Genomic DNA, 6,972 nt, shown 5'->3' with positions numbered 1-6,972 from the left:
ATTTAATACCGTGATCTTTTTTATGTAATGCTATAAAAAAAAAATTCAATTCATTCCATTAATTATTTGTACATTGATTATGGTTGATTATAATTTTATAAATATATACTATATAGTCATTCAAAATACAAAATTTCAAAAGTTTCAAGATATAAAAGTTTATCGGTAAAGGTTTTTTCATTCTATTGATTCAAAAGTTTCAAGATACAAAATTTGTTGTCATTCATGCATAAACACAGATAGAGAGAAAACCATACTGCCCACAGCTTATAGCAAGCAGACAAAAAAACTATTTCGTTGCCGATAGGCCGCTCACTCAGTCTCACTATCCCCCTGGGTCGCCTCTTCCCAATCCCTTCCCTCCTCAGAGGTCAATGCTTTGGCTTTCCCTTTTGCCGCTTCAGCTTTCATTTTTGGAATGTAGTTTAGGCACCCGAAGTCGGGGTTGCCCTCCAAGCTTGTCAGTAGCTGTATGGCCCTTCCTTCTTCAGCCCTATCTCTCAATTCCCTACCAACCTCCATCCTTGCCACCACATGCAAAGCCTTTAGGACTTCATCCACCCTCATTAATTTCACAAAGAGTTTCATCACTTCCCACCCCACTCGGGCTCATTCACGGCACTGGTATTTGATTTCATCCTCTGGGCCACAAATAAAAGGAAGCATTTCCTCCTGGTCGTCCCATTCCTTAATTCGAACGCCAACTCCCGACACCACCCAGTCCAAGATTGAATCCAGGTTAGTCAAAAACTCCCCATCAATCAATTTGACCAATGTGAGTTTTACCTTTTCACCTCCGGTTCGAATTCACAGGCCCACACTAGAATCAAAGAGTAAACCTCCATGTTAGTTCAATATCGGTGACTGATATGTTCCACCTCCTCCACAAGCATCAGTCGAGCTATCGCCCACAACTTCTCCTCCTTAAACCTGAATAGTCCTTGCATTCGTTTATCAGATACTTTGCCCAAAAAGGGCACCAACTTCTTGTCTATTCGAAGTGTGAAATTGGCCTCCATGGTCACCTGCAATTTCAAAATCACTTCCTGCAAAAAATATCTTATAGAAGGTACGATTCTACGAACAACAGATTTGTTCTGCTTCAAAGTAAAAACAGGTACACAGATCAAAAGGTAATAAATTATGCCTTCGTCTTATAGGCTGGGTAATGAATGTGCACGATAAGGCATTGCCGCATTAATGCCATGAGTTCAGGAAAAAGATTTCCTGCCATCCTCCCCTTCCTCCATTCATGCAACAGGCCGCAGACAACTCCTTGTGCAACAATTAATCGCCACCTTGGCATTTGTACTTTCCAAATTTGCTCGTCTTAACAGGTTGAGGACTGCAGTTGCACATTTTTTTTAAATTAATACACTAAATTTATGTTGAGCTTTTATATATATTTTTAAACTATTTTTTTAAATTATATATCGTAAACATATTTTCAAAGAATTTTGTTAAACTTTAAATTAATATTTTAGATTTAATATTGAATGTTTTCTTTTTAATATTAAACTTTTACCTTTCAAATTGTATATCAAAATTTATATTTTTATTTAGTTATTTGTTTTATTCTAGAAACTAAGTTTCATGTTTTATACTATTTTTGAATTTCAAATTTTCACAAATAATATTAACATTATATTTAATAGTTATCTCAAACTATTGCCCGGAATTGAACATTTTAAATTTAATTAAATAGAATTAAGTCTATAGTCTATAGACTATAAATCTTTTTTTCGGGTGGAATTTTAAAATGATTAAATAGACTTTAAAAACAGACCCGAAAAGTGACACGAGTATGGTGACGTGCCAGAAAAATGGCAGAAGTCGTGGGACCCACTTCATCTTAAAACAGGTACCATCGAGTCTCGACTGTTGGATGAACAAAGATCAATGGCTAGGGTGGATTTCGGCCTGAATGTGGGAAGTGAACACCTTTCTGAGAACTTCGCCCAGAATTGGACATTTTAAATTTAATTAAATATAATTAAGTCTATAAAGCTTTTTTTTGGGCAGAGGTTTAAAATGATTAAATAGACTAAAAATCAAACCCAAAAAGTGACATGAGTATGGTGACGTGCCAGAAATATGGCAGAAATCGTGGGACCCACTACATCTTAAAATAGGTACCATTGGCCGTCGAATGAACAAAGATCAATGGCTTAGGGTGGATTTTGAGGCGAATGTGGGAAGTGAACAGATTTCTGAGAACTTTGCCCAGAAAAGTGACACGAGTATGGTGACGTGCCTGAAAACTAGCAGAAGTCATGGGACTCACGACAACTGACAATAGGTACCATCGTCTGTTGGATGAGCAAAGATCAATGACTTATGGTGGAATTCAGCCCAAATGTGGGAAGTGAACACATTTGGGAGAACTTCGCCTGAAATTGAAACGTTTCAAATTTAATTAAATATAATTAAGTCATTAAAACACTTTTTTAGGTGGAAGTTTAAAATTATTAAACAAACTTAAAAAACAGACCCGTAAAGTCACAACAGGTACCTTGGTCCCTCATCCATTGGATGAGCAAAGATCAACGGCTTAGGGTGGATTTCGGCCCGAATGTGGGAAGTGAACACATTTGGGAGAACTTCGCCCAAAATTGAAACGTTTTAAATTTAATTAAATATAATTAAGTCTATAAAGCACTTTTTCGAGTGGAAGTTTAAAATTATTAAACAGACATAAAAAACAGACCCATAAAGTCACAACAGGTACCTTGGGTCCCTCATCCGTTGGATGAGCAAAGATCAACGACTTAGGTGGATTTCGGCCCGAATGTGGGAAGTGAACACATTTGGGAGAACTTCGCCCGGAATTGAACATATTACATTTAATGTCCTCAGAATTTATAAAACATGATTCATAATGTCCTCGAAATTTATATTTAAGTAATGAATGTTTTGTCCTTCGGCATCGAATAGTTATTAATAGTAATTAATAAAATTACAACATGATTCTAGATATTTTGCCCTTTAGGTTTTACTTTTCTACTTTTCAGATTTTTTAAAATAAGACCTGTAAAGTATTTTGCCCTTTAGTCTTTCATTTCATGGACAAACCTGTAAATCGAGGGAGATTTAGAAACAACTACTAGATTGAGGAATGCAAGTTGCAACAGAGACTGTCTACGCTAATCTAGTGAAATAGAAATTCCAATTTCCGGGTAAAATCTAGAACACCTACATCCCGCCTTTTTTGCTTTTGGTAATCTCGTGGTCCAATTTGAGGGTTAGCATTTTCAGGTTTTTATCTAGCATTATTTTGAATTATTAACAATAATAGTGATGGGGAAAACGGGAAGCAGTAGTTCAACAAGAAGCCAAGTGGAAAACAAAATGTACCTAACCGAACTAGTTAAAACACTAGGTTTCATTGATGAATACCATGATATTTATGACCCGGCTATCCATGGTGAAAAGTGTATCATAGATATTAGATATACATTGTCTAGTAAGGCGGCAGATGCATCCAGGGCAAAATTTACTATTTTCAACGCAATGTTACAACAAAAAACAAATAAAATCGCATTGTGGGATGCTAGATTGGGAAGCATGGTGTTACCTAAAGTATTCCCTTGCCCTGATTTTGTCATGGTCTGCGCCAAAAATTATGATGAAGATAAAAAAGAATTTGTCAATAAAAATACAAAAGAGGAAATTCTATCCATAAACGAGGGAGAATTTGCTCGTTTGTTGAACCTAGGATTTGAAGCCCAAAACTCAAACGTCCAAATTGACCTTGAAAAACTGGCAAGGAATTATGAGAGTCTCGATCCAAGTCGCAGAGATTCATTTATCAAAGCTCTAATAAAGATTGGTACTAGTATTGTGTTGGATCAGAATCATAAGCCTCCTTATGATTCTAACATTTTTGTTCCATGGGTTGGGGATACTATTTCCTTGCTGTCATTTTTCCTGGGATTGGAAAATGATAGGGAAGTGGGTGCAAGCCTTCTTGAAATGATTTATAATATCCATTGTGCAGGTCAGTCAGTAAGATATAATTTTATTGAGCACATTGTAAAATCCATGCAAAAACAATTACTAATGATAAAAAAAGGTTCCTGTAAGACATTTAGGTTCTCGTCCTACTTGTGCTATCTCCTTCTATCCAAGTATCATGCAATATTTGAGACCAACAAGCTTCAAATTGTGAGCTATAAGATTGATGAGAAGACTAGGAAGAGAACAAAGTGTCCAATATATGATTGGACCCCAAAGATAAGGATGCATGATAACAGAAAGAACTACAACCATTTTGTAGACTTCTTTTTGGCACCAATGTATAATGAAATTACAAGCACTCCAATGCCTAGGTTGCCTGTGTCTTGTAGAGATTGTATTCAACTCAGAAGTCAAATAGAATTGGCTGACTGGTTCTTCATGGAAGAATTCATTGTGTTAAGGTTTTACAGATCGGCAGTAAAACCATACAGACTTCCAATACATGTGACAGAGAGGGTATTTGCATTAGAGTATGTACGGCAATTGGAGAGCATAGATAGGCACTTCCATGGTCAACAAAAGAAGAGCATATTTCCTTCCTTGCCTTTCTCATGTGGAGGGTTCACATTTGAGAGAAAAGCATTCAACGTGGCACATGATTTTTTGACAGTTTTTAACTTTGGTGATGAGGGTCTCTGGAAGTATGATCCAATCGGTGTAGTTCAAGCAAGGCTTAAGAAAAATGGGAACTCTTCAGCGTTATGTCAACATGAAAGTAAACCATTGCTAGAAAAGCTTAGAAACAAGGACTCATGGGATGAGGTTAAAAAAGAGATGGAGAAAATTGTAGCTGACAATAACATTTCAACAGAAGAAATTTCATCACAAATTATGGCATTGCACACATAGAGGACAACAGAGGAGGGCTAGGGCATCCAAAATAGGAGGTCCTACAATTTCTACCTAAAATCTTCTAATCCATCTAAGAAAACTATTCCCAAATCAATTCTACATGAATGTAAAGAGAATTATTGGACTCAAACCAAAATAAATGATTTTTGGACTATGAGGAGGAATCTCGGTGAACCAAAGGCAAGTGCAGAATTTGAGAGCATCGACAAGGATGCAGAGTTTAGAAAATTGTAGAATATGGAGCATCCCACAACATCATATGATAGGAGTGAAGATGTTGATCAGTATGAGCCTGAGGTTGAGCCCACTCAAACAACTACTACAGTCCCTAAAATATTAGGTGCAGTCCATGAGGCAATGAAAGACAAATATATCAAAGGGGAAAGCATTGTGGAAAAAATGGGATTTGAATGTGGTGGTCTAAGTCTTAGAGGAGAGGACATTTGGTATCCACTTCAGGTACACATTCCATCACGGTCAAAAGCAAAAGGTCCTTATAAACCAGTCATTGGACTTAATTTTTCAGATTCATCACCGATAGGTACTACTCATTACCCTCAGAATCCACCTACATTTGTTTCAGGTTCAAATCCACAACCACCACCACATCATGGTATTCCCATTGGTGGTGAATCAAGTGTCACTGCCACTGGTGGGGAATCTGGGGATAGTATTCCTATTATTGTTTAGTCAAGTGCCGTTGTGATTGGTGATGTTGGCATGGGTACTACTACTGATACTAGCTGTCTTGGTGTTGGACAAGGGAAACAATAAAATATCTCTCGCAAGAGGCCACTAGAGGTAGATACTCAATCTCATACTATTGAGAATCCTATATCAAGTGCCATTGACACTACAAATCAATCATTTGCAGCTTCAGATCACACACCTCAAAAGACTATGAAAACTACACATGAAAGTGTCAGTGGGAGTGGGACAACATCAGGAACTGTTGTTGGTAATCCTGGTCAAGCATTAGTTAAAACCACAGGAATAAGTGGAACTAGAGCCTATGGTATTCCTATGTCACCTTTCAAACATTCAATTGCTTCAGCAAGCCCAGATTTTCAATTTCGTGATTACTATGAAAAATATGAACACACAACAAAAGCAAATAAAGAAAAAAAGAAATCATTTCATAGGGTTTCTATGTCTGAAGTTGTAAACGAACAACTTGCAAGGAACAGGGTATTTCCAACATATGACCCACAGAAAGATATGATGGAGTTCATGGTTGTTATGCCCCCGACCCCATCTAAAAATAAAAATCCACCACACAGTCAGATAGATCACTCTCAATTTCATGTTAGCACCCTCCAAATAGATTTTTCCAAAGTACATAATATGGACAAAATTAGTGTGTCAAAAAGGACTAACAAAGTGGTCTACACTTCACTGCTAAAGGTGGAGAGAGAAAAAAATAAACTAGAGAAACAAATAGAAAAGTTACAAGCAAACCTGGAAAATGAAAAAATCAAGGAGGAAAGCAGCAGATAGCAAGTGCAATGATTTACAGAAAAGGATAAAAAATTTGGGCTCTGCAATAGAAATTGCAGAGCAGGAGAAGAAGGATGCAGAATTGAAGGACATGACAGAAAAACTGGCTAAAAGCAGTAAAAAAATTGTTGAGGAAAAAGCTAGTTTTCAAAAATTATGCAAAAGTTATGAGTCTGCTGCTGCCGAAATGAGAAAATTATAGGACCTATTGGATCATGGGAAGGAAAAAGAAAAACATTTGCAAGATGAAGTAGAGGATGAAAGAAAAAAATATGCACAAATGAAAGAAGACCTGCACAATGCAAATGATAAAATAAAAACTTTGGAGGATAGATTGAAAGATAATATGAAAAATACAACGAAGTATATACAAGAAAACATTTGGTGACAAATAATGCAGAGGAGTGAGAAGTTGTGTGAATGGTTTCAATTGACTGAAAGTATGAGTCTAATTTTTATAAAAAAATCAAAGGGCACTATGAGAAGAGCATACATGTTTATTCAAAAGAGGAAATGGCAAAAAAGATTCTGAAAGTAGTCTAAAGTTCCAGTGACAACTACTTGGCATCCAAGGGAATTAAGAGCCGTATTGATGTCACAGTTAAG

This window comes from Cryptomeria japonica, chromosome 10 (genome assembly GCF_030272615.1).
Source record: "Cryptomeria japonica chromosome 10, Sugi_1.0, whole genome shotgun sequence".
NCBI lineage: Eukaryota > Viridiplantae > Streptophyta > Pinopsida > Cupressales > Cupressaceae > Cryptomeria > Cryptomeria japonica.
The sequence above is the reverse complement of the archived record's forward strand: the minus strand, read 5'-3'. Positions refer to the sequence as shown.